General features: G+C 50.5%; 1 protein-coding gene across 3 annotated transcripts in view; it reads left to right on the forward strand.

The window, feature by feature from the left end:
- XXYLT1 (xyloside xylosyltransferase 1) overlaps positions 1–12772 on the forward strand; it is a 197002-nt gene that overhangs the window by 838 nt on the left and 183392 nt on the right. Inside the window, exon 1 of one of the 3 annotated variants that reach the window (XM_077990737.1) lies at positions 10322–10486. The gene's annotated coding sequence lies outside the window, so the exon portion shown is untranslated. 3 annotated transcript variants of the gene reach the window in all.

Raw genomic sequence — 12772 nt, forward strand, 5'->3', positions numbered from 1 at the left:
CCCCCAGCAGAGTCCGCACCCCCCCATTTTGCTAACGTTGCAGGGTTCAGCACTGCCTTCAGAGTCTGCACCTCTGTTTATGTTTCTCAGTTTTTGACTTATGAGGATGGGACTGGTCACCAGTAGTCATCCTGAGCAACTGGAGAGGGCCTTGGTGAGGCCGCTGGAAGTGTTGAAGTTGCAGTGACGTTTCTCATTGCTCTTAAGGTATTTCGGTCCGATCTGGTCAAACTCATTGTGAACCATCTTATCTCCTCTCTGTGTCCCTTTTACCCCTTCCTCCAAGGGTCATGAACCCATTTAGAGAAGGCTGGAGTTTCTCCGAATGAGGAAGAGAAAGCTCAAGAGGAACAGATATGATCTGGGGAGAGCAAAGCTGGCCGCCTTGTCCCAGGCCGGACCAATCTGCCTCCATGACAGCTTCCATCTCTGTTTATCATCTTTCTTCACTGCCTGGCTCTCCTTGTCTGAGATGGGTTCCTGACATAGTGGGAATTACCTAGGTCGAATTGCTTATTTGATTTTGAATAGTTGTACAGAGGGGATCCGAGGCCAGATTTTGGAAAAGGAGTAGTAGGTGATATTAAAGGGTGGAGACTGATGTTGATTGGGGAAGCATGCTGAGGTAGGAGTTGTTTATGTGAGTGCCTAGGGGAGCTGCTGCCAGGATTCTGCAGGCTTCGTGAGTCTGCAGTGGCTCCTTGTTGCCTATGGAGTCAAGTCCCAGTTTCTTGGTAGGGCTGTTGTGTTGTGAGCCTGGTCCACCTCTCTGGCTTCACCTCTCCTCCTTTCTTTACATGCACCTCATACCTTAGCTCTGTGTAGAGTGGGTCTTATACGTGCTGTACTCTCTGCCTGCAGTGTCCTCTTGGGCCCTTGGCCATTCTTTACTCAGCTTTCACCTCCCCTGAGAAAGTCCCTAGACCCTTGGACCTCTGAAGCTCCTTTCTGGAGGAGGAGCCTGGCAACCTGTCCCAGGTGATCCTAATGACTCTAATATTTGAGAAACATTGCACTAGTTCGCGGTAGAAAACTGAGGGCCCTTGGCCATAGGGTCAGTCTGGGCAGATCTTGGAATTTGACCAGGTCTCCAAACACCACCTGGAATATCAGCATTGTCATCTCTCTGGGCCTACTCTGCACCGTTGCCAGATCTCTGTCCCCTTGTCCGGAGCTCCCGCTGCAGCTCTTGCTGCACACCCAGTGCTTTCCAGCCTACTTGCCTTTGCTTCTGTCATTCCCACTGTTGGGGTGCTCCTTCTTTCCATTTCCAAGTCTTACCCATCTTCAGATACCATCCCCTCCTTGGAGCCAAGGAACCGTCCCTTCTTTCCTCTTCTACTTCCCTGGTACTGTGACTATATCATGTCTTATCATCCATCCCTGTGTACAATGCCTGGCACTCTTAGTTGGCATCAGAAATATTGGCCCGGGGTAGATCCAGCCTCAGGGCCGAGCTCATCCTGTCTTGGCGTAAGTGTTTCATGCTCGGATTACCCCACTTTACTGGGCCCAGTTCCAGCAGCCTCACTCAAGGCCTGGAGGCAGCTGCAAATGACCGGAGGGAACTGATACCTCTTCTGTTGAGGTGTGAGGGGTGAGGGTCTAGTGTCTGGGGATTTCTAGCCAGATATCAGTGGTCGGATAAGGGTTTATCGGTCCTGGCATAACATTGCTCCTATTACTTTTTTTTTTTTTTTTTTGAGACGGAGATTTGCTCTTGTTGCCTAGGCTGGAGTGCATCAGCACGATCTCGGCTCACTGCAACCTCTGCCTCCTGGGTTGAAACCATTCTCCTGCCTCAGCCTCTTGAGTAGCTGGAATTACAGGTGCCCACCACCACGCTGGCTAATTTTTTTTTTTTTTTTTGAGAGAGAGTTTTGCTCTTGTCGCCCAGGCTGGAGTGCAGCAGTGTGATCTTGGCTCACTGCAACCTCTGCCTCCCAGGTTCAAGCGATTCTCCTGGCTCAGCCTCCTGAGTAGCTGGGACTACAGGCGCGTGCCACCACGCCCGGCTAATTTTTTGTGGTGGCTAATTTTTTGTATTTTTAGTAGAGACCAGGTTTCATCATGTTGGCCAGGCTGGTCTCAAATTCCTGACCTCAGGTGATCCACCCGCCTCGGCCTCCCGAAGTGCTGGAATTACAGGCGTGAGTCTCTGTGCCTGGACTCCATTTCTTTGTTTTGTTTTGTTTTTGGTAAGAATTCTTGCTGTGTTGCCCAGGCTGGTCTTGAACTCCTGAGGTCAAGCGATTCTCTTGCCTTAGCCTCCCGCATAGCTGGGATTACAGGCACACGCCACTGCACCTGGCATTCCCATTATTTTTTAGTTCATATTTTGTAAATTTTTCTGTTTGTGATGAAAACTGCTTTTTTTTTTCCTTTAAATGTGTGATTTTTTTTTTTTTTAATGTGTGATTCTAAAAGGTTTGCTTCATTTTACTTGTGATTTAATTATTCCTCAGGTTTGGAATATTTCTGAAAAGAACATATCACACATGCCTTTCCTCCTTCTGGAGTACTCCCTGTCCCCATCCTTAGTACTCAGCTTTCAGGTCTCGGCTTTGGTGTTATTTCTTCGGTAAACCTTTCCTGAGCTCCCATTACACACTTTCAAACTCCAAGCACTATTCCTTAGTAACATTTATCACAGTTGTATTTATATAATCGTTGGATTAATTATTTGTCTTCCTTGCTAGACTCTAAACTCTTTAAGGGCATTGACACTGACCTTAAATGCTGCATCCCTAGCACCTGACATATGAGGGGATTTTATACTGGAATTGTTTTTTCAGTATTGACTCGGAAGAAGGAAACTAGAATTTCTCACTGGTTGTGTCAGAGCTGGAAGGGGTTTGTGGTATATAGCATGACAGGTGAGGACACTTGCCTAAGACTTTCTGGAGAGTTAGTTGCGGCTGGACCTTCATCCTAGGTCAGTGCTGTTCCCTTTGTGCCATATTTCCCCCTTAAGGAGCACCTCAGTCTTGTAAGATAAAGTCCGGGGGCAGTTTATTTTTATTCCCAGGGAGAATTGATTTGAATTGTGTTAGAACTGTCTGAAGATAGCCTGGGGGCTCTTCTTCCCTTCGGATGGCTCTGGGACCTCAGCATGGCTGCAAGATGCAGAACAGGGCCTCAGTGAACGGGCACGGGGGTGGTGCTCACACACCGAGGTCTCAGGCCATTTTCAGGTGGCATAGAAACACCTTTTAGCTGAAGTGGTTGCGGAAATAGATCATAGAACATTATTAGTGACCTTAGATTTTATTTTGGCTAATTGGATATTAGCTAAAAAGGATTCATGTAGGGTTGTATCTTGTTTTAAATATGTTTGAAAGTTTTAATTAATCTGTTAGTTTGTTACCTGTGAACAGGGAAGCATGTTATTTGTTAATTAGTAAACTTCGGAACTTGCTATGTTCCAGGTACCAGTATAGGAGCTGCTTCTAGCCTATACAGTAAGTCTGTTTTCTAAATGCATCAGAATCACCTGGGGACACTTTTAAAAATACAGAATCCTGGGCCCCACCCCAGCCTTTGGGCTCAGAATCTCCTGGGTGGGGCCTGGAGATCTGTATTTGGATGGAGCTACATAGGCGGGCTTGGGAGTCACTGCTGTAAGAAATCCAGGAATGCCTGCTGCCCTCCTGCTGGTCTCTCAGACCCAGTTCAGGCATCCTGTCCTCTGGGTAGCCTTCCCTGGGGAGCGCGATGCCTGGCTCATAGTGGGCATTCAGGAACTCTTTAACTATGACTTTTCCATCCTGGCTATTCTGGCTGTGCTGACCTGGGAAAGGCTGCCACATTCACCTTGCTAAAATGCTGCCTTTTTAATTTTTATTTATTTATTTATTTATTTATTTTTTGAGATGGAGTCTTGCTCTATCGCCAGGCTGGAGTGCAGTGGTATGATCTCGGCCCACTGCAACCTCTGCCTCCCAGGTTCGAGCAATTCTCCTGTCTCAGTTTCCTGAGTGGCTAGACTACAGGCACCTGCCACCACACCCAGCTAATTTTTGTATTTTTTTAGTAGTGACCGGGTTTCACCATGTTGGCCAGGATGGTCTCAATCTCTTGACCTTGTGATCCGCCCGCCTCAGCCTCCCAAAGTGCTGGGATTACAGGCATGAGCCACCGTGCCTGGCCAAAATGCTGCCTCAATGTATCAGTTCCATTCAGAACCTCCAGTGGCTTCTGGCTACCTGTCCTCCCAGGTCATGTCAACGTCCTAGACCCAAAGCAGTGGCTGAGCTTCCTGAGTTCTAGGACAAGCTGTTCCTTCTCATGGCGCTTTGCCTGCTCTGCTTCTGAGCATCTGTTGTCTCATTCTGTCAAGTGCAGTCTGACACTTGTAAAACTTAGATCAAGACTTATCCATTCCATGGGCCTTTCCTGCTGGATCAGGTTTGACAGAACATACCATGAAACCCCCAAATAATGGTAGCTTAAACAAGGTTGAATTTATGTCTCATTTCAATGCAGTCCAGAGGTAGGCATTCCTGGACTGGCATGGGGGGTTTGTGAAGTCACCAGGGTCCTTGGCTCCTTCCAGCTCTCTGTTTCGTCATCCCTGAGAGTGGCGCTGTCTTCGTGGTCCCGGATGGCTGCTGGAGCTGGGGCCATCACATCGGTGTTGCTGTGTTGCATTTAGTCCAGTTTAGCCCAGTGCTGCTGTGTGTATTGTTTCAGGTCCAGTCTCATGACACGGTTCTACTCTACTGACTTCTGGGAAAGTGATCACAGTGAACAGGCCTAAAGGCACCTCTCACGTCTCCTCTCCTTGCCCGTGCTGGCCAGCTCTCTGCAGCGGCGGTGGGGCCCACCAGCCGCTGTTTGTGTGGCCTCCACGGAGCACAACAATATTACTTCTTTGTAGTATTTCCCTTGTGCCGTCAGCTCCAATGTTAACAGTTCAGAAAGACCTTCCCTGAATCTCTTTTCTAATGCAACCCTCATGCCAGCCTTCATCTTTCCCATCACCTTGTGCATTTTTTTCTTTTTTTTTTTTGAGAAGGAGTCTTGTTCTGTCACCCAGGCTGAAGCGCAAGGGTTCGATCTTGGCTCACTGCAACCTCCACCTCCTGGGTTAAAGCGATTCTCCTGCCTCAGTCTCCCGAGTAGCTGGGATTACAGGTGCCTCCCACTACGCCCAGCTAATTTTTGTATTTTTAGTAGAGATGGTGTTTCACTCTGTTGGCCAGGCTGGTCATGAACTCCTAACCTCAGGTGATCCACCTGCCTTGGCCTCTCAAAGTGCTGGGATTACAAGTGTGAGCCACCGCGCTTGGCCTTTTTGTTTTTTTGAGACAGGGTTTCTTTCTGTCTGCCGCACAGGCTAGAGTAGAGCACAATGGTATGTTCACAGCTCACTGTAGCCTCAAACTCCTGGGCTCAGGGGATCCTCCTGCCTCAGCCTCCTGAGTAGCTAGGACTACAGGCATGTGCCACCATGCACAGCTAATTTTTTTTTTTTTGAGACAGAGTCTCACTTTGTTGCCCAGGCTGGAGTGCAGTGGCACAATCTCAGCTCACTGCAACCTCTGCCTCCCGGGTTCAAGCCATACTCCTACCTCAGCCTCCCAAGTAGCTGGGATTACAGGTGCCCACCACCACGCCTGGCTAATTTTTTTTTATTTTTAGTAGAGACGGGGTTTCACCATCTTCGCCAGGCTGGTTTCAAACTCCTGACCTTGTGATCCACCCGCCTCGGCTTCCCAAAGTGCTGGGATTACAGGCATCAGCCACCGCGCCCGGCCAATTTTTTTTTTTTAATTGTTTTGTAGAGCTGGGATCTCACCTTCTTGCCCAGGATGGTCTCAAACCGGTGATCCTCCTGCCCTAGCATCCCAAAATGTTGCATCGCAGTTGTGAGCCAACACGCCCAGCTGTGCGTTTCCTTTATAGCATGTATTCATTTTTTCATGTATTCATTCATCGGGGGTTGTTGGGTGCGTGTCCCATTCCAGGCACTGTTCTAGGTACTTGTGAACAGCAGGGAACGGAACAAGTTTCTGCCTTCGTGGAGCTGAAGTTCTGGGGTTGCAGGGAAGGTATGGGAGATATATTTTTAACAAATAAATAAATATAGAGCGAGTGAGATTGTGAGCAGTTCTACAGAGAGAAGTAAAGCAGGCTGAGGAGATAGGAAGTGTGTGGTTGTCAGTGTGGGGAGTTGTTAGCCGTGGTGCGTAGGTGGCCAGGGAAGGCTCCATGGATAAGGTGCCATTCGCGCAGAGCCTGAAGGACCTGAGGGAGCCACAGCCATCTGGGCGAGACTCCGTCTGAGGCCACTGCAAGTGTGCGGGTCTCAGGCTGGAGTGTGCTCTGCATGTTTGAGCAAGTAACTGTCCTGTTAACTTGTTTGTAGTCTCTCTGTGCCCCCTCCTGGAAGGTAATCTCCAGAAAGCAGAGACCTTACCTCCCTTCATCTATTGAGGTTTACGGGAACCCCATAGATGCCATCCTTATTTCTGGCCTGAGTTGGAAGTGACAGAGCGGGCAAGCAGCCTCTTAACCTGGGACACGAGAGCTGGAGAGACGCCTCCCCGCAGGGAGGGGCAGGTTCTGCCCAGGTAGATTCCGGAGAAGAGAAAGAGAGGTGGGGGCCGGGGCTGACTTGCTTCCCAAACTCACCGGTCAGGTCCGTCTCTCCTCCTGCCTTAGGGAGGAGTTAGTGTGTGAGGAGGGGAGGAGGATGGGGCGGGGAGCAAGAGGCCAGGGTGTTTGTCCAGGAGAGCATCCTCCATACAGAAGCACAGGACAGTGGACGGGGGGAGCATCCTCCATACAGAAGCACAGGACAGTGGACGGGGGGAGCATCCTCCATACAGAAGCACAGGACAGTGGACGGGGTGCTTCCTCTTTCTCCCGTGGACACTATAGTCTCAGCACTGTTTCTGGCACAATCTGTGTTCTCAACAAATATGTATAGTTGACTGACTAATAACTATAGTGATGAAACCCAGGATATCTTAGAAGAGTTGTCAGTGATCTGTCCCTTTTCCCTCAAACCTCAGCCTCTTTCAGAGCCTGAGACTGGATTGCTCCATTTCCTGGTGACAAATTAGGAGGAAGAAGGAAACTGCACATCCCCCACAATCCTCGTCTGTTTTCTGTCACCATAAAAATACCTGAGCCTGGGTAATTCAGAAAAGAAAGATATTTATTTAACTTGAGGTTTTGGAGACTGGGAAGTCCCAGAGCACGGTGGCAGCTTCTGGGGAGGGAAGCAGAGGCATGCGGAAGGGGCACAGCGTGAGGGGCACCTGGCTTTATACCAGCTACTCTTGCTAACTCATCCAGTGCCGTGAGTGAGTGAGAACTCCCTCCCTCCCAAGAGAAGTAACCCAGGCCTGGGAGACGGGCGTGAATCCCTCTTAATGACTTCATCAGCTCATGAAAGCCTCACCTCCCAGCAGCATCACCGGGGATCACATTTCCAATACGTGAATTCGGGGCACACCCTTTAAACCTCAGCAGCCACTTACAGGTGACTGTTGGGTTCCAGGAGGAGCACATGCCAAGGACTGGGAATGACCGGACAAATGTTAAAGTGCAGTAGGGGATTCTCAGAGTTTCTTTGAGTTCAAGAGCAAACCTGTGAGTGACTTGGAAAAGTTGAATACCTTAGCTCCTAGGTGGGGCTTGAGAGAAGCCTGGATGTGAAGGCCTTGACCTTGATGCTGGCTGTCTCATTGATGAAGCTAATGACAAACAGGTGACCCTGGAAATGCAGCGGATTTTCCAGCTTGTCACAGCAGCAGGCACCTTGCACCTGAATGAAACTTTTGAATAAGTTATGATGGTCTGGAAAAGAGGTGATCAAAGGTACATGTCCTGAAGGGAGAGGCGCTTTGAAAAGATAGGCTGACATTTTATATGGCAGTGTTCAGAGAACAGTGCATATTTTATCAAAGGCATTTAACAGTGGCTTTCTTTTAAATTGTAATATACTCATGAAAACAACTATAGTAGTTTGTGTACCAATGTATGTTTCTTCTGGAAAACTTTATAATCATGGCTCTATGGGGAATAACTTTGTATAGTATTGTATCAAATACAATAAACTCTGGATAAGCCCACAAGTATGTGTTGAAATTATAAGGCAAAGCCTTGGGGTGATGATATAGATGAAATATACTGATAGATGGGGATTTATAAAATCTGCTGGGGCCTCAGTGCACGGATTAACTGTTCCAGCTTTGGGCATCAGTCATTCCTCATGACTTCCTGACTGTTCCTTGTTCCTATAGGCCATATTTTAAAAAGATACATAATTACCTTTTTTTGCAATAAAGATTGAAATGTAATTCATGTATCATAAAGCTCACTCATTTAACATATACAATCCAGTGGTTTTTAGTATATTCCCAAGGTTGTACAACTATGACCACTGATTCTAGAACACTTGTCACCTCACAAACCCTGTATCCATTAGCGTCACTCTCCATCCTCCTGTCTCCCCCGTCCTTAGAGACTACAAATCAGCTTGCTGTCTCTATAAATGTGTCTATTCTGAATATTTACTACAAATGGACTCATTAATATGTGGTCTTTTGTGTCCGGCTTCTTTTACTTAGCCTAGTGTTTTTAGGGTTCACGTTGTAGCATTGCATTAATACTTCACCTTTTTTACGGTTGGATGCTATTCCATCGTATGGATAATTATGCCACATCATCCATTCATCAGTTGATGAACATTTGGGTTCTTGCCACTTTGAGGCTGTTATGAATAATGCTGCTGTGAACATTTACTTAGAAGCTTTTGTTGGCCGGGCGTGGTGACCGATGCCTGTAATCCCAGCACTTTGGGAGGCGGAGGCAGGCGGATCACGAGGTCAGGAGACTGAGACCACCCTGGCTAACACTGTGAAACCCCGTCTCTACTAAAAGTACAAAAAACTAGCCGGGCGAGGTGGCGGCGCCTGTAGTCCCAGCTACTTGGGAGGCTGAGGCAGGAGAATGGCGTGAACCCGGGAGGTGGAGCTTGCAGTGAGCCTAGATCGCGCCACTGCGCTCCAGACTGGGCGACAGAGTGAGACTCTGTGTCAAAAAAAAAAAAAAAAAAAAAAAAAAAGTTTTTGTGTGGACATATGTTTTCACATCACCGGGGCATAAGCTAGGAGTGGAATGGTTAACTCTGTTTAACCTTTTGAGGAACTGCCAAACTCAGGCGCTATACCATTTTACATTCCAGCGGTGTATGGGGGTTCTGGTTTCTCCACATCCTCACCAGCACTTGGAATCATCCATCTTTTCAATTACGGCTATTCTAGTGGGTGTGAAGTGGTATCTCATTTTAGTTTTGGTCTGCATTTCCCTAATGACAAATGATGAGATGATTACATGTTGCTAAGGACAACTACATACATGTATTTGGTATTTTTAAAATATATTTACCAAAATGCATTTTATTAAAAAACAAAAAAACAAAAAAACCAGTTACCTTGACTTTCCCCTCCTTACCCTGTGAGGTGTTACAACATGGCTAGAAACGTGCATATTCTGAGAACGTGGTTTGGAAATTTCTGACGTGTACACTGATGCGCCTAAAATCAGCAAGGGGACGTTTACTAGTATGAAGTCTTGATTGGGAGAATAATAGTAGCAACATTTGTTCAGTACTTTATGTATTTAGTGATGGAGTCTTGCTCTGTCATAGTACCACATTTACTCTCCTCCCCTCCCCTCCCCTCTTTTCTTTAATTTTCTTTTTCTTTTCTTTTTGAGATGGAATCTTGCTCTTTCCCCCAGGCCGGAGTGCAGTGGTGTGATCTTAGCTCACTGCAACCTCCATGTCCAGGGTTCAAGTGATTCTCCTGCCTCAGTCTCCCGAGTAGCTGGGATTACACAGCTGTGCGCCACCATGCCCGGCTTAATTCTTGTATTTTTAGTAGAGACAGGGTTTCACCATGTTGGCCAGGCTGGGCTCGAACCCTTGACCTCGAGTGATCCGCCTGCCTTGGCCTCCCAAGATGCTGGGATTACAGGCATAAGCCACCGCGCCCGGCCTGTTCAGGCCTTTAGAATGTATACAAGTGCAGACGCCTCACTTGAGCATGGCTGAGGTTGGGGAAAGAGGTGTGGAATCCCTGAGGCTGAGAGCAGGTGGCTTACGGAGCTCCCAGAGCAGCAGGAGGCACTTCAGGACCACGCTAGCTGCTGTGCCAAGGGGCTGTGTGTGTGGGGATGAAGGCTGGGCTGTAACCCACCTCCCCATCTGTCATCCGCCTGCTGATGACGCCCCAGATAAATCCGTTCAATCTGAACCAAAACTGCGCTTGCTGGGAGTGCAACTTCCCTCTCTGCTTCAGGGAGCATTGCAGGTTCACCGAACATCGGAACAGGAAGGCAGCTCTGGGCTCAGTGCCCCTCCCCCAGCTGATACCCTGCGCAAGAAAGGCGCAGTGACTAGTGCCACACCGAGCTGCCTTTAGAAACAGCCCGGGCCGCCTCTGCTGTTCGACGGAGGTGTTAGCAGCAGGTCGGTCTTTTTCGGAAGGGTGGGTTGAGAGGCAGCCCACCCTAATACCCACAGTGGAGGTGGGAGGGCCTGTCGTCTTCACCTATCCCAGGGGGCTTCGCCTCCCTGTCTCCCCCTGGCTCTGTCTCTCTCGGGAGGGGAGGATGCAGTCCGCCCTCCAGGAGGCAGAATCCGCTCAGTGTCCGGGGCTGGCTTTCCAGCTGCCCTGTGCCCGAGGCTGCCCAGCGGGGCCAGTGTTGCGGGAGCTGGATGGGGGCTGCGGTGCAGGCACAGGTTTTGTCCTGTGCTCCGCGATGTGCGCTGGAGGCCCTCCGCGGCTGCGGTCAGCACGAGTCCCCCAGGCCTGCAGACCCGAGGGGCCGCGGGCGTCCGGCGTGGGGCGGAACTGGCCCCTCCTCCGCCGCGCGGTCTCTCCCCGGCCGGGGCCGACGCACGTGTCGAGTGCAGTGCCCCGCGCGGCCGCTTGGTGGCGCCGCTGTATCGCGTCTGTGCGTCCGACCCCCAGTCTGCGAGGTGCGCGCGGCTGCGGCCCGAAGCCCGAGGCTCCCGCGGGCTGTATTTTTTCCCTCCTCGAGCCCCGCCCTCTCTTGTTGTTTCGAAAGCCCTGAAATGAAAGGCAGTCGGCAGGGCTGTGGCGGGCGGTCATTTCCTTCCTGGGCTGCTGGTAAACCGGCTTTGATGAGCCCTTTGGACAAGGCGGGGCCGAGCCGCTGGGACGGGCGATCCGATCCGCCGCCCGGTCGCAAGGACGATGCACGGGCAGGCACCTGCCTGGTCCTCCCCGGGGCCAGCCGCATCCCTTCCCGTCCGCCTGGTCCCCGGCACACCCGGTGTGGGAAACGGGTCTGCGGGAGCTGCGTGCTGGGGGCGGCCCCTCGGTATCCTGGCGCCGGTGGCCAGTTTGGCAAAGGCCCGAGGCTGCCAGAGGCCGGCTCCGGGGGGCGCCCTGGTGCTGGGTCTGTCCCTGGCACTGGCCTGGAGCCCGGCGTCCTTAATCGAGGGAGGGACTCGGATGCCACCTTACAGGCCTATCCCACGCGACTGTCCTCGCGATGAGATGAGGGCTTCCCAGGCCTGTGCCTGGGGCGGGAGGCCTCTCCCTGGAGAAGGAGCCCCACTGCCTGCCTGCTGGAAGGGCCGCCTGGCAGGGCCCGAAGGCCTCCCTGCTGCCCTTCCTCACACCCTTCCCATCCAGGGCCCTTGTCTTTCGCCCTGGGGCCACTCACACCTGTGAGTTGTGGAGGACAAGTCAGGATGACCAGGGCAACATCATGTCCCACGCCTTATCCGCAGGCCACAGGGACCTTGACTTTAGGGCTCTGACCCCAAGAGGCAACTCTAACTACTTGCCTGTTCTGAGCAGTGGAGCCAGGCCTCATCAGCTGGCAGAAAGCCTGCTGTTAAGTTAATGTGTTTTAAATTAAAGCCATTTGTTTTATTTATTAGGGCGATGACTGCTAAGCAGCCCTGATTAAGCCATCCTCTGCTGGTGGGACTAGTCTCCCAGAGGCTGGCCGCTGCTGCCCTGCTCAGTTCTGGCCTGGGGATAGCACGGGTGTGCTGCTTAGATAACAGATGAAATGAGACAGCTCGGGGCCTGGCACATGGCAGGTGCTTGGTCAACGGTGGCTGCTAATAATGGTACCAGAATAGGTGTGTTGGGAGATGACACCCTGCTGTCACTCTAGAAAGCACATACCTGTTTATTCACCGTGCTGGGATCTCCCCGGCCAGGTAAGTATGATACCGTTGATTCAGTTGCAGGGCAGTGCAGCTAGCTTGCCAAACAGCTTTCTGCCCAGGTTTGTGTCCGGTGTCCCTGTGTTCTTGCAAGTCTTCAATTCTCCAAACTACTGTGTTTTTTTCTTCTCTGACACTCCTCCCGCCCCCACCTCTTGGCAGTATATTGTTTGACTCTCTCTGAAAGCATGGGACACCTTGGCCTTATTTGATATTCAGGGGCATCTGCGCTTTCTCTTTCCTGCTGGAAGGAAGAGCTCATCTTCATCACGTCCCTTCCTCACGGGCCCTAGCCCTGCCTGGCCCTGGGCAGAGGCTCTGCGATGCGAGCCGGCCTGTGCCCCGGAGTGGGGGCTGCTGCTTGTCAGGGTGATAAAGCCTTTGTAGTCTTGTGTAGATGACAGTCGCCTCTGTGAATGTTCCTTAGTTTCTCAGAGGTTCCAATTCAAATTTGTTTATAGTAAACGGTGCACAATTACACAATTTTTGATCAAATTTTGATGTTTTGTTTCTCTCAATGGTTTTGGATTTGTTTTCTTGGTCTGA

The sequence above is a fragment of the Macaca mulatta genome, chromosome 2, assembly GCF_049350105.2.
Source record: "Macaca mulatta isolate MMU2019108-1 chromosome 2, T2T-MMU8v2.0, whole genome shotgun sequence".
Lineage (NCBI taxonomy): Eukaryota > Metazoa > Chordata > Mammalia > Primates > Cercopithecidae > Macaca > Macaca mulatta.